Source organism: Cherax quadricarinatus, chromosome 38, assembly GCF_038502225.1.
Source record: "Cherax quadricarinatus isolate ZL_2023a chromosome 38, ASM3850222v1, whole genome shotgun sequence".
Classification (NCBI taxonomy): domain Eukaryota; kingdom Metazoa; phylum Arthropoda; class Malacostraca; order Decapoda; family Parastacidae; genus Cherax; species Cherax quadricarinatus.
Genome location: NC_091329.1, coordinates 19,059,016 through 19,075,639, shown reverse-complemented (window position 1 = coordinate 19,075,639; position 16,624 = coordinate 19,059,016).

The window sequence follows — 16,624 nt, the reverse complement described above, 5'->3', positions numbered from 1 at the left end:
GGAGGAGGTGTGGACAATGACGACAACTGATCGAATGTATTAGTATTATCGTAGGAAAGTGTTGAACCTTGAAGCGTGGTAAATGGAGAGCAGTGAAATTTGCTCCAAGAAAGTAGAAGGTAAATCCAAGTCCCTAGATCAAGAGCCTTTCACTGGCATCAAGAAATCCCCCCTCCTCGCCCACCCTACTCATCTGAAGAGGCAAAGTGGAAAATTTTCGGTAGAGAAAGGAAAAATGGCAACTGAGCTGTCAAACTAGACGTTTCTCTAACTCTCATATATTTAAATTTATCCAGCTTGAATCCAACGTTGAGCATTTTTGTCTTGGCTTTATGTTTCATTATTCCTCTCTTTGTAGCCTTCTGTGTGTCTATGATTCATCTGTACACTCCATAGGTGTCTCATTAGCACAGCGTTCCGGTCGCAAGTCAAAGGATCCTGGTACAATCTCCGGGAAGGTCTCCTTACACCTGCTGCCCCTGCTACCTTGCAGTAAAAAGAAGCCCAAGAGTTAGTCGGGTGTTGTGGGTGGTATCCTCGGGAAGTACAGAAGAACACAAGGGAAACACCCCTCACTGCTTGGTTTTATTGGCTTATCCTGCTAATTAACTTTGCCGAGTTAGCAATCTATTGTAGTCGACTTCTTTTCTCTTACTCCTCCTCCTCCTCCTCTTTCTTATTTTCTTCTTCTTCTTCTTATTATTATTATTGTTATTCCCCGTTACTTAGCCTCAGATTTCCACTAACTGGAACTCTTAAATCTTTTTCTCAGAGTATATGATACCCTTAAGTTGTTCAAAAAGACAAGATAACAAAGAATTAGGAAATTTTAATATGGAAACGTTTTGGTCTTGGACCTTGTTCACCTAAAACATAAACAAAAATATAAAACTGTTCTTGTCACAGTCTATATACACTGAGAGGTGTGTATTTCTTGGTGTATATAAACAAAGTTTACTTCAATCAGTATTTTACGAACTGAAGTATTTTCGACTGGTGATATACGTGTCATTCAATTTTGACAACCCTCGTGTTATCGCTTTCCCATAATAATAATAATAATAATAATAATAATAATAATAATAATAATAATAATAATAATAATAGCTGTAATAATAATAGTAATAATAACAAATGGCAATAATAATAACAATAAGATGTATTTCGGTCACTGCGTGATCCGAGAAAGGTCTCCCTGTATTGATGAGCGCAAAGCTAACAATACTTCGTGCATTTTTTTTTTCACCGCACCTTCCACTACGAAAGACTTAAGTCTCTGAGCAATTTATGTTTGTTTCATGATAACTCATTACAACCTTGCACAAAGATTTGTCAAATAAATCATATGTTATAAAAGTGAGTGGATATTGGATATTCAATAATGAAAGTTAAAAAAATTTAATTAGTGTTGCCTGTACAATGGTCAGTTAGGCTGCAATCTACTTACATATTACCAGATTATAATACCCGGTGGCAATACTTCTCTTAGGGTAACACTATCCGTTGTATACTAAACAGAGGTAACAACAGTGACCAGTAAAACGATGAACATAATACGCCTGTCTCCCCTCAACCCTGCACAGGTGGAGTTTACACTAATCCTTGTCATGGCTGTGATCACTGGTCCTCCTTATAAGTGAGACGATCAGTAATCTCAACACACAGGTTCAAGAATATCAATATAATTATAGAATGGACAATTAAACAACGCTTGCATGATACACTGAAACCGCTACTTACATAACGCGGGTCAAAGCAAAGCTCAGGGAAATGTTTTGCAAGATATAACATTAATAGATGAAAGTGCTTCGAGGTTGCTACCATTCAGGCCTCAGACACTACTGAACAAAACCATGGTACCATGCATACTTCATCTTCATCTCCTGTTATCCAACCTATCCTTACTCTCAGCACCGACTGCTTGACTTTATAAAGTAGGTTGTATAAGAGAGTACACTGTTCTTTAATGCAACTTGATAGAGGCGCCACTAAGCAAAAGGTGGTTTTGTTAAAGGCGTAATTTTTTGCTAATTCTTGTTCTAGTACGTGTTGGACAACGGTACTTTTCACGACTTTTTGAAAATAAAAGATAATGACCTGTATATTCCCATACTTTCGGCACTCTTTGATAATCTGTTGCAATGTAATAAATACTCCCACACTCTCTCTGTACTCATTGTAATATGTGATTGTTAACACTATTAGTACACTCCCACAAACTTTCGTTACTCTCTGATAAAATGTAATTGTGGTCTACACTCCCAAATACTCTAGGCACTCTTTCATAAAGTGATACTGAACTATGTCCTCATGCAAACTCTCGGAACTCTCTGATTACGTAAGCTTCACTCTCATACACTAGAGAGTAAGAAAAAGTCTTAATATGAAAAGGGAAAGAATAAAGAGCCTTAAACTTGAAGGGGACGTTTGTAGTTATAAAACCGAAACACAGCATGTCCTCTGAAAGGTAGTGAGTCTTTCACGAATGACACACACAACGCTATCCATACAAGATACTAGAAAGCAAACGCTATATATATATATATATATATATATATATATATATATATATATATATATATATATATATATATATATATATATATATATATATATATATATATATCTAACCACGAACGAGTGCTATTTAATCGATAACAACACTGCGACTAGACGAGGACTCGAACCCATGTTGTTCTGGCCCGCCTCATGGTGAGCAAAAATCACATGACGCTCTGAGTGAGTGGTGCTGCTGGTTAGAGTCATGTGATTTTAGCTTACCATGAGGCGGGCCAGAACGACATGGGTTCGAGTCCTCGGCTAGTCGCACTGTTGTTATTGATTTAATAACACTCGCTCGTGGTTACAATGTGTTAGTGTTGTTACTGATATATATATATATATATATATATATATATATATATATATATATATATATATATATATATATATATATATATATATATTAATGTCGTGCCGAATAGTTAAAAAACTTGCGATTTTGGCTTAAATATCAATGCTCTTCTTGCCGAATAAGGCAAGCGAAAATTTGTGTATGCAATAATTTCGCAAAAATCGTTCTGAACCTAATGAAAAAAAAATATATTTCATTGTGTTTGTTTATTATTAAATTATTGTAAACTTCTCTAAAATATATTTAGTTGGGTTAGGCTAAATTAAATTGCGCTTGTTATAATAAGGTTAGGTAAATTTTCTAAGGTTGTTTTTGGTACAAAATTATTATTTTTTACATTAACGTAAATAACAAAAGTATATAAGAACATAAGAAAGAAGGAACACTGCAACAGACCTACTGACCCATGCGGAGCAGGTCCATGTCCAACCCCCGGAATTAGACCAATGATCCACCCCCCGGATTATCCCAATGACCCACCCAGTCTGGTCATCCCCACTCAAGGATGGAGCACTGTACCAGACCCAGCAGCACAAGCAAGTCAGGTCCAACTCACACTCACGCACTCATGTATTTATCTAACCTATTTTTAAAACTACACAACGTTTTAGCCTCAATAACTGTACTCGGGAGCTTGTTCCACTCATCCACAACTCTATTACCAAACCAGTGCTTTCCTATATCCTTCCTGAATCTGAATTTTTCCAACTTGAAACCATTGCACTATTTACATCCCCTTTATTTATTCCTGTTTTCCATTTATACACCTCGATCATATCCCCCCTAATTCTACGCCTTTCGAGAGAGTGCAGATTCAGGGCCCTCAGTCTATCCTCATAGGGAAGATTTCTGATACATGGGATCATCTTTGTCATCCTCCTTTGTACGCTTTCCAGAGCATTTATATCCATTCTGTAATACGGTGACCAGAACTCAGCAGCATAGTCTAAATGAGGCCTAACCAAGGATATATAGAGTTGAAGAGCAACCTGAGGACTTCTATTATTTATACTTCTAGATATGAAGCCAAGAATTCTGTTAGCTTTATTGCCAACACTAATGCACTGTTGTCTTGGTTTTAGGTTACTGCTAACCAGAACTCCTAAATCCTTTTCGCAATCGGTAGTATTAAGATCTACATTATTTAGTTTATATGTGGCATGGTTATTTAACTGTCCAACATTTAGAACTTTGCATTTGTCAATATTAAACTGCATCTGCCACTTCTCCGACCATTGCGTCAGTCTATTCAAATCATCCTGGAGTGCTCTAATGTCCTCATTAGAATGAATTGGACGGCCTATTTTGGTGTCATCAGCAAATTTACTTATGTCGCTATTTATTCCCTCATCTATGTCGTTTATGAAAATTGTGAACAACAACGGGCCCAACACTGACCCCTGAGGAACACCGCTTGTGACGGGCCCCCACTCGGATTTCTCCCCATTTATGCAAACTCTCTGCTGTCTATTTGTCAGCCATGCCTCTACCCAGGAAAAAATTTCTCCTCCTATTCCGTGTGCCCTAAGCTTCCTCAATAGCCTCTAGTGTGGAACTCTATCGAAAGCCTTACTGAAGTCCATATACACAATATCATATTCATTACCATGATCTACCTCCTCAAACACCTTAGAGAAAAAAGTTAGTAAATTCGTAAGACAGGAACGCCCCTTTGTAAAACCGTGTTGAGAATCATTAATCAATCTGTGCCTGTCAAGATGGCTACGAATTGCTTCAGCAATTATTGATTCCATAAATTTTCCCACTATGGAGATAAGGCTTATTGGTCTATAGTTCGAAGCCAAGGACCTGTCACCTGCCTTGTAAATAGGTATTACATTTGCCATTTTCCACTTATCAGGCACTATGCCAGTTTGTAGTGATATGTTAAAAAGATTAGCCAAAGGTATGCTAAGTTCCTCTTTACATTCCTTTAACACCCTTGCAAACAGTTCATCAGGACCTGGGGATTTGTTAGGTTTTAGTTTCTCTATTTGTCTGAGGACCATGTCACTAGTTACCGCAATCGTACAAAGTTTATCATCCTGTTCTACGTAATCTATTATTTCAGGAATATCGCTAGTATTTTCCTGGGTGAAAACTGAGAGGAAGTAGGTATTTAGAATTTCACACATATCCTTATCACTGTCAGTGATCTGACCAGAGTTACTCTTAAGTGGGCCAATCTTGTCCCTAATCTTACTTCTGTATACTTGAAAGAACCCTTTTGGGTTAGTCTTTGAATCCCTTGCGACCTTAGCCTCATAATCCCTTTTTGCTTTTCTTATTCCTTTCTTTATTTCTCTCTTTAATTGAATATATTGATTTCTTAACTGCTCATCCCCTTTTTTGATACGCCTAAAAATGCCTCTCTTTTGACCAATGATATGTTTTAATCTATTGTTCATCCATTTGGGATCATTTTTGTTAGATCTAATTTCCCTACTCGGAACAAAAGTTGTCTGGGCAGCTAGAACTAGGCTCTGAAAAACGTCATATTGGCAACCAAGATTACCTACCTGACCCATAGTCAGGACATCCCAATTTAGCCCACCCAAGTAATTTTTCAGTCCCATGAAGTCGGCCAAGCGAAAATCTGGGACAGAGATTTGATTGCAGTTATCTGGGTAATTCCATGATATATTGAAACTAAGTGATTTGTGATCACTTTCCCCAAGCTCATCATTAACCTCAAGATTATTAATTAGTGAATCTTTGTTGGCAAGAACCAAGTCAAGCAGATTGTTTCCTCTAGTTGGTTCTGTCACAACCTGTTCTAAAAAGCAATCCTGAATTGTATCAAGAAAGTCACTAGACTCAAGATTTCCTGTCATATTGTTCCAATCAATTTGTCTAAAGTTAAAATCTCCCATTATCACAACATTTTCATATCTAGATGCCTTATGAATTTCGTCCCATAACAGCTTACTGCACTCCCTATCAAGGTTTGGGGGCCTATAAATCACACCCAAAATTAATTTGTCACGTCCCTCGAGAAACTGTAGCCAAACCGATTCTGTGTTCGATGTTTCTAATCTTATATCATGTCTAAGACAACAATTTAAATTTTCTCTGACATACATCGTCACACCACCACCCTTCCTGTTGACCCTATCAGTGTGGAATAGTTTATAACCCTGTATGTTGCATTCAGAAGGCATTTCTCTATCTTTCAGGTTGAACCAAGTCTCTGTTATACCAATAATATCTATATTACCTACACTTGCAAGTAATTTTAGCTCATCCTATTTCTTTGACTCCTACTATTTGTATAGTAAACCTTAAGGGAGCTAGTTACTCGTTGCCCTCTACTATCTTTGTTTGTTGATCAATTGATTTGCCATTACTAGCAACTATATTTTGAATATTGTCTTTTAAACATATCCCTGAGGTATCCCGGTAATAACTGCTGTTTTTAACCCTAATGCTGCAGCCTGATTGTTTCCCACAAACACCCATACCTATATAATCTATCAGTTTAAATTCCTAGACAAGTCATCAATTACCCTCTCAATTGAATTGGCTAATGCAACCACTCCATCCCCAGAGAGATGAACCCCATCCCTTGCATACATATCACATTTGCCAAAGAAAAGGTCCCAGTTATCAATGAATGGGATTGCAAGTTCCTTGCAGTACCTGTCTAGCCAGCAATTTATACCAATTGCCCTAGACATCCATTCATTGCCCACTCCCTTTCTATGCAAGATGCTACATATGATTGGGATCCCTCCCTTAGACCTAACTACTTTTATGGCTGACCTGTACTTATCCAGCAGCTCCTCTCTCCTGCCCTTCCCAATGTCATTACCCCCAGCACTAAGACAGATAATGGGCTTGTTCCCATTACCTGTCATAATATTATCCAACCTGCTGACTATGTCGCCAACACCAGCTTCAGGAAGGCACACTCTCTGTCTGATCTTTCTGTCTCTGTTACAAAATGCACGGTCCATATATCTTACCTGAGAATCGCTTACTATTAAAATATTCTTACCTTGATTAGCAGGGGAATCAGTGGTACCTTCAACCTCACTAACCACTGAAGTACACTCGTCTTGGAGAACAGAGAATCGATTTCCTACCTTCACATCTTCTCTATTAGCTCTCCTCATCTTCCTTCTTCCTGAACTGTGAACCACTTGCCACTTAAAGCGGCTGCCACTCTCACTGCTGGAGACCATTCCTACCTTACCAGCTAAATCCTTCTCACACTCGCTCCCAAACTCATGTATGTGAAGCTTCAGCTTCCCATTTTCCTCCTGAAGTAGAATCTCCTTCTTCAACACATGAACCTGGGATTCTAAAGCACTACAACAAGCCATGGTATGGGTAACAGCCCACGCTAACTCCCAGTAAATATTAGCCAGGACTTAATTTTAAATGAGATCTTTCTAATTGATCACTTTTACCTATTCGGAACATGTGTGTGTGTGTGTGTGTGTGTGTGTGTGTGTGTGTGTGTGTGTGTGTGTGTGTACTCACCTAATTGTACTCACCTATTTGTGGTTGCAAGGGTCGAGCCTTAGCTCCTGGCCCCGCCTCTTCACCGGTTGCTACTGGGTCCTCTCTCTGCTCCATGAGCTTTATCAAACCTCGTCTTAAAACTATGTATGGTTCCCGCCTCCACTACGTCACTTTCTAGGCTATTCCACTGCCTGACAACTCTATAACTGAAGAAATACTTCCTAACATCCCTTTGACTCATCTGAGTCTTCAACTTCCAATTGTGACCTCTTGTTTCTGTGTCCCCCTCCCTGGAACATCCTGTCTTTGTCCACCTCGTCTATCCCACACAGTATTTTATATGTCGTTATCATGTCTCCCCTGACCCTCCTGTCCTGTGTGTGTGTGTGTGTGTGTGTGTGTGTGTGTGTGTGTGTGTGTGTGTGTGTGTGTGTGTGTGTGTGTGTGTGTGTGTGTGTGTGTGTGTGTGTGTGTGTGTGTGTGTGTGTGTGTGTGTGTGTGTGTGTGTGTGTGTGTGTGTGTGTGTGTGTGTGTGTGTGTGTGTGTGTGTGTGTGTGTAAGTTGATGTAAACACAGGGAAGGAGACAAATATATGCCCATCACTGTGGACGTTAGCATTTGGGAGGAGCAGAGTTCTTTATCAATATAAATTTATTGGCATTTTATTTATTTTTTGTAATTAATTTACATAAATAAACGAATGCTATAATTATGGAAATATTACAAATATGTTTATGTAGCTCGGTATAAAAAAAATTATTAATGAATTGATGTAGTTAGGCATAGTAAGATTAATAAATCGTAATGAATTCACAAGAAATACAATATTTTCTACACGTTATAATGGATATTACCTCATCTTCACATTTATTCAGAGTCAATATCTTAGTTTTTTACATCATTACATGACCCTGATGGGTTTAGCGCTTGGTTTTGATCATAATAATTTACATCATTAAAAGGTTATATGTCAATATTGTTATTACTCATTTATCATAGTGTTAAAATTAGTTATACTTGCGTAACTTAAAACTTTCTCCTGGAGCTTTTGCAACTCACGAAATATTCTTAAAACTTTCTCCTGGAGCTTTTGCAACTCACGAAATATTCTTAAAACTTTCTCCTGGAGCTCTTGCAACTCACGAAATATTTTATTAAACAGAAATATTACCTATAATCTTGTTTTACACCGCTTCTTTCACTGTTTGTTGCATGAATCATTGCAATATTATACAAATATTTGCCACCTAAATAATGTAAGAAGTGAGGAGATATTCTTAAACGGAAGTTTCTTATGTTTAATCACTATGATCTGCATGAAGGTCAGTTAAACGGCAGTCCACTGAGATATCATAGTCGGGTTTACTATATACATTAAACACCGAGATTAAATTAAGCACAACAGAGTACAATACCTGTAGAGAATTTATCTGTGACTGATGCTGGGGGTCACTGCCTCCGCTACTCTGTGCAGACAACACCAAACCAGTAAAAATGCTACACTCATATCCACGTACAGTTTATAAAAGGGTTACTCAGCAACTATGATCAAAGGTCCACTTGGACAAGTACCAATGTATGCAAAGGTCCGGATACATATATGACTAGTTTATCAAAGGTCCGGATACATATATGACTAGTTTATTAAAGGTCCGAATACATATATGAAATAAATATCTGGAGCATTAAAAAACCCAAAAACTATTAGTCATATTTAGACTTTTCCAAAATGCCAAAAAAGTCAAATTTCATTGCACAAGTAATAATTACCAATATGAATTACCATTGAATGGAAGAAAATATCACTATTTAACTAGAATACTGTATTCCATTCAGCGTATGTATTCCATTCTGATAGAATAATGTAATTAATCCCGCTCTTGTGTACCACCTGATCCTGAACACCTGTTATTTAACTAAGCTTTCTCCTGAAGTCCGCAGTCCGACTACAACACACACAAGGTCCGAATTCGGATCGCTGGCCACCAATTTGGTAGCCCTGATTTATAACATAGTATAGGAGAAATTAACTAGGAGGCACCCTGGCCAGGTTGCACTAGCGAACACGAATTATCATCATCTAGGGATCGAGTCATCGCGAAGTGGCAGTTTTCATTTCTTTCTGCGAAGTTTTTTTTTTTTTGTATGGTGGTGACCGTTTTCTGTCAATATAGAGGAGGCGAGAGAAGTGAAGTTGTGTAGATATAAAAAGTGAGAAAGATTTGCTTAAATATTTTGACAATTACTCGTGTTTACGTTGTACCTTTCATAAAAATATTCACAAGAGTGTCTGCTTTGTCTTATCCACAAATATTTCTCACTTGCCGATTCTTCACATGTCTTCGAAATACTATTAACCAAAAATATATATTTTGTTTATTCCCGTTTGGATGAAATATGTCTTCTCTAAGATTTTGTTTATATTCCTCCCATTAAGGACATATTTTTCTTATTTAACAACTCTGTGAAAGAATGAGATATGCACTTGAGAATGGGAACACACGAATGTGTTTACATGTATATATGGCAGGTTGGATGGTGTGTGAAATAAGAGCCGGGTACAATTTCCGGGCCGGAAGAGACGTATAGGTAAACAGATACCCAGGAGTTAGTCCACTGATATGGCTCTCATACACGAGCACCACGTCGTAAAAACCCAGATGACAAAAAATACAAAAAATACCTTTTTTTTTTTTGGGGGGGGGGGGCGGGTAGTTGTCCTGGTGAGAGTATCAGAATTAAGTTTCCTTCTTCCCTCATACAAGGTACTTTCTGTCTGTCGTGAAGAACACGGGAACGAATAATAATCTCTGTTTCGTGGTAACGGATACCAGGAACCTGATGCCAAATACCCACTGTGAAATAGCTGATGCCAGATACCTAACACGATACACATGGCATTAGATGCTTATTGCTAAGATATCATGCACATAACAGTAACAGACATCAGAAAATACATATCTCGTGATTTATGGAGTTTAATAAACAAGGCGTGAACGGAGAGAGAGATTTTGGAGGATTTGTTTTTTTTTGCAAAATTGGATACACTAGTAGAATTCTTCTATTCTGTACCAGATAAAAGAAATATAGAAATTGGAGGGATGTAAAGAATGGCGGTAAATATGGTATGGAGGAGGCCGGAATAGACGGAGGCAGGGAGGGATGGTTGAGAGGAGGGGTGAGGGAAAGAATGAAAGAGCCAAGGAAGACGGGGGGGGGGGGGAAGGAATGAGAGGAGACTCATCCACGGAGAGAGAGAGTAGGTGAGTCACAAGACTCGATAAGGAAAAAATGAGACGAAGTGGAATAGCGAGGATAATGATGTCCACACGGGAGGCAACGAGCCAAGAGGAGCATTGGAGCAGGACACGGCCCCCCACGCGTGTACACACGCCCGCGCGCACATGCACACGAGCGCGCGCGCACACACACACACACACACACACACACACACACACACACACACACACACACACACACACACACACACACACACAACGTGTATACCTCCATCAGGACAGAACAGAAAAGGAGAGGGAGCAGCTGAAGACGAGAATGAAACAAAACAACCAGAGACAGGAGAGAGAAGCAGATAAAGCATCAACAAGTATGGCAGCTCAATCTCCAGGAAGACAGCATGCACAGCCTCACACAGACCGTCCTCAAACCCTAGCCTCCTTCAGTACTCCAGCATAATAACTTAGAACAAGCAATACCCGACCTCTCATCCTCACACCCATAATCCTCAAGACTCCAGTACGAACTTTTCTCACAATTACTACTCACCTCAACCTGCAACCGCCACTTCCTGCTACTCACCCTCCCCATTTTCCTTTACCTGACCCCATCCACTGCAAGAAACTCTCCCACAACCAGTCCTAACTTGTACCCCATCCTCCAACACTCCCTCCCACTCCACTGACCCAGGTGCAAGGAACAGAAAACCAGGAAACCAAAAACTGGAACACAGTAACAGAAATGAAACTGAAATATAGTAACAAAGAGTGATGAATTGAACGAAAGAATAGGGGTAAGCATCCCAAGACATTATAGTTCTCTTAGAGACAGCTCAGCGATGACGTATGCATTCTTCTCAACTGGATAATAGAAATCAGTGGAGCTTTGAAGAGAGGAATAAACAAACAGGGGTCAAATGACTACACACACACACACACACACACACACACACACACACACACACACACACACACACACACACACACACACTCAGAACTGTGGGATTCAAGGTAACGAGAGCAGTGATATACAACCCTCCACTAAACAGCAAGAAACTAGGCTTATTCAGGTAAAGGTACACACAAATAGTTACATAAATTATCATACATAGCAGCATATGTGTAGATTACCTAGGATAACCCAAAAAAGTCAAAGTGATAGAAATATGACAACAGAGCGATGGTGGACACAGTAGAGATAGCCAAGAGAACCTACATAAACAATGTAAAGCTACTGATCATGGGTGACTAATCACATGGAAACAAACAGGAACAATATGGAGTCATACAGGAAACGGAAATATGGAGGGCTAAAATGCAAGGGATGGCGATGGAGAACTTCATGAACGGCCATTTCAAGACATGAGAGAGAGAGAGAGAGAGAGAGAGAGAGAGAGAGAGAGAGAGAGAGAGAGAGAGAGAGAGAGAGAGAGAGAGAGAGAGAGAGAGAGAGAGAGAGAGAGAATGATGGACATTGAATACGGGAGATCACTCCAGCCAGTGACCCCATAGTTTTGAGTTTTGAATACCTTGTGGAAGTAAACTTGAAGAGAGAAATATAGCACGGGAGGAAAGAGAAACCAGACTTTAAAACAGAAGACAACTCCGGAATAAGGTAATTCGTGAATGGAATAAAGCGAGACAGACAACAAGTTAAGCCCTGCCTCTTCCCCCTCCATCTTACCCCTGTCTCTTCTCTCTCCCCTTATTTTGATAATTTCTTGTAATTACCGATTGCTGATAATTTCCCTTAATTAATACTAACTACGTCAAGAACTGCCCCTAAATTGTGTGCAGCATTTAAAAATGGTTAATTGCTTGGTTTAACATTGTCTGATAATTCTCAGCATTGAAAGTTTAAATCGAGGCGATCACTCACTCACATATATACATACATACATACATACACACACACAGGTGGGACCAGGAGCTATGAATCGACCCCTGCAACCACAAATAGGTGAGTACACACGCACCACACCAGGAGCTATGAATCGACCCCTTGCAACCACAATTAGGTGAGTACACACACGCACACACCGAGGAGGAGGTGAAGAAGCTATGCGAACTTGATACCTCAAATGCGGTGGGACCGGAAAAAAATATCTCCGTGGGTCTTTAGAGAGGGAGCAGAGATGCTGTGTGTGCCACTAACAAAAAATCTTCAACACATCCACAGAAACTGGGCAACTACCTGAGGTATGGAAGATGAACGTAGCCCCAATTTTTAAGAAAGGAGACAGACACGTGGCATTAAACCACAGACCTATGCCACTGACGTGTCTAGTATGAAAAGTCATGGAGAAGATTATCAGGAGAGTGGTGGAGTACCTAGAAAGTAACAAGCTTATAAACGACAACCAGCAAGGTTTCAGGGAAAGAAAATCCTTTCACAAACCTACTGGAGTTTTATGACAAGGTAACGGAAGTAAGACATGAGAGAGAGGGGTGGACAGATTGCATTTTCTTTGACTGCAAGAAGGCCTTCGACACAGTTCCTCACAAGAGGTTAATGGAAAAGCTAGAGGATCAGGCACGCATAACAGGAAAGGTACTGCAATGGATCAGAGAATATCTGACAGGGAGGCAAGAACAAGTCATGGTACGTGACGAGGTGTCATAGTGGGCGCCTGCGATGAGCGGGGTTCCACTAGGGTTAGTCCTAGGATCTGTGCTGTTTTTGGTATATGTGAATGATATAACGGAAGGGATAGACTCAGAAGTGTCCCTGTTTGCAGATGATGTAAAGTTTATGAGGAGAATTAAATCGGATGAGGATCAGGCAGGACTACAAAGACCTAGACAAGCTACAAGCCTGGTCCAGGAACTGGCTCCTGGAATTTAACCCTGCCAAATCCAAAATCATGAAGATCGGGGAAGGGAAAAGGAGACTGCTAGGTGGCCAAAGACTGCAAACCTCACTCAAGGAAAAGGATCTTGAGGTGAGTATAATGCCGACCACATCTCCTGAGGCGCACATCAGCCGGATAACTGCTGTAGCATATGCCTGCCTGGGAAACCTGAGAATGGTGTTCCGATACCTCAGTAAGGAATCGTTCAAGACGCTATACACCACGTGCGTCAGGCCCATATTGGAGTATGCGGCACCAGTTTGGAATCCACACCTGGTCCAGCACATCAAGAAATTAGAGAAAGTGCAAAGGTTTGCAACAAGACTAGTTCCAGAGCTAAGGGAAATGTCCTACGAAGAAAATTTAAGGGAAATCGGCCTGACGACACTGGAGGACAGGAGGGTTAGTGGGATATGATAACGACATATAAAATACTGGAAGGAATTGACAAGGTGGACAACGACAGGATGTTCCAGAGATGAGACACAGAAACAAGGAGTCACAATTGGAAGTTGAAGACTCCGTGGAGTCAACAGGATGTTAGGAAGTATTTCTTCGTTGACAGAGTTTTCAGGAAGTGGAACAGCCTTTCTACTTTGTATTGGACTGATGAAGCCACTGTGTGGTGAAACGTTTCCTGAATAAAGATTCCCATATGTTGCATAAGTGTCTCAATCTTCAAAACGAAGTGATATAGAATTAGAGAAGGAGGGTATAAGAAGAAAGAAAATAAGAGTAAATAATACAAGATTGTGAAAGAGTGAAGAAGATAGTCTGACAAGGGTAAAGGAAAGGATGAAAATTACTATAAGTTTAAGTACTATAATTGATATTATTGTATTCCCGGGAAGTGCTGAAGGGACCGGGGAATGAAGAGGTTAATTAGCTTTGATCAGGAGAAAGAAGCTCCAGTTCCTTAGATCAAGAGCCACTGAAATAGCAGAACAGAGGTGGAGCAACAGTGAACACACACACACACAGGAGGCAGGTACCATACACAGCTTTAAGAAGACATATGATAAAGCTCATGGAGCAGGGAACGTGACCTAGTACCGACCAGTGAAGACATGGAGCCAGGAGTTGACTCGACCCCTGCAAACAAAATTAGACAAGTACACGACCAGACACACACACGCCCACATACAAACACACACAGGCCAAGTGTCTCTAGACAAGTGTCTTTGACGACTGGTAACTAACACACACAAAACCATTAAAAGGAGAAAATTATTGCTAAAGAAAATTACACCAGTAAAACATTAAATATAGCAGCCTAAGAGAGTGGAAGAGTTAACAAATAGTTAACCGAGTTCCTTAACATCAACATAAATATGAAACTATACGATTAAGAGAAGGCAACACACTCAGTATTACAGCAAAAAAACAGAGAAGAAAGGTTTAAATTTTAACAAAATGAACTTGGGAAGATTATTCATGTTCTACTGAAAATAACATATGATGGTAAACACGACTGATGAAACGAAAAAGAAATGCATAAACAAGAACAATTAGATTATGAGATAGTAAAATGAAATACTTTCAAAGATCATTTTAGTGAGCTAAATGTAACAACATATTACAAGGGACAGCTGTAAATTGTATAAAGAATTTAGTAACATATGTGAAAATGGAATAAGACGGATTACTCCAAAAGCGAATATAAAACGAAATAATAAAGAATGGCTGTACGGAAGATGTGGGAGTGATGTGAAAACAGAAAACGGTCGGAAACAATACAAGCGGGACAGCCAAGAAACTCCTCAGTATTGAAACAGGTCAGAAATCAATAGCCAAATCGAAGGAAAAACAAGAAACTTTGAAAGGGAAATAGTCGACAAGAGCAAGATAGAACGATGTATCTTATTTTTGTAAGTAGACTAAATAATAAAAAAATAAAGAGGATAAATGAAGACGGCCAAATCACTCAAGTAGAGGTGGAAAAGTGTGAGTTATTAACTAGTTTCAGTGTGTGCTCACGAAAGAAGATAATTTAAATGATGTGGATCTTAATCCCAGACAGCCGAAACTGAGGATAGTGAAATAATTAAAGTAAACAAATTACTAATGAATGATGACAAAAGAGGAATAGGATAAGATGAGATAGCAACCTGAATTTTAAAAGAATGCACAGAAGAATTGTACTACCCTCTTTTAAAAAAGGAAGGCAAACTGGCAGAGAAATTTGGTAAAAAATATATTGGAAAAAGACAGAGAAAAAAAAGTGTATTAAACACAATGCTAGAGGGAAACGAATGTGCAGATTGTATTTATGAAACTTGCAAAAGTTTTAAGAATACTTTCCATGAAAGACTAATTTAAAAACTGTAAAATTATTACAGTGGACGACAGACTTTTTTCTGAGAGGAAAATGCAGACATTTAATTAGAGAAAAAAAAGTCTGCGTTTAGAGACGTCGTAAGTAGGGTGCCACAAGGGTCTGTATTGGTCCCTATAATGTTTTCAATTTATATAAATGGCTTACCAGAGGGAAGAAAAACTATAAATATGTTTACAAATGATGGAAAAAAATTATGCAAAAAAATAAATAATAAAAATGATTGTAAATCTTTATCAGATGACTTGGATAAATTTAGGAAACTAAGTGACAGATGAATGAAATTTAATGTGGATGAATGCCATGCTATGGAAATAAGAGAAAAATGAAAGCAGGTCAATTGAAAAACTTAGACTGTGTGACAAAATACTATCAAAGAGAAAAAGACGTTTACATACACGAAATTGTTAGAAACTCCTATACTTCGTCAGAGAATTATAAAAAAAATCAGATATATACTTGAAGAAATGCTAAAAAAAATTACTAAGATAAATATTAGAGCAAAATTGAGCAGCAGATAACTGCTGCTCACACCTTAAAAATACATAGATGAGCTTGAAAAGAAGGGCTACTAATATGTGTTATGAAGATGCTCATTTTGGCTGATAGGAGGAAAAGTCTAGGTATGATGGCCACATACATGGTCATGATAGGACATGGAAGAGTCAATAAAAATTTTTCCTTACCTGAAACAGGGATAATAAAGGGCCACTGTTGCAAATTGAGGAAAGTGTGGAGCAGAAGGGATAAGAGAAAAAACTTCTTCGCAGAGTGGTTGAAAAGTAGAATTATTTAAAAGAGGAGGCAGTAAGTGCTACAA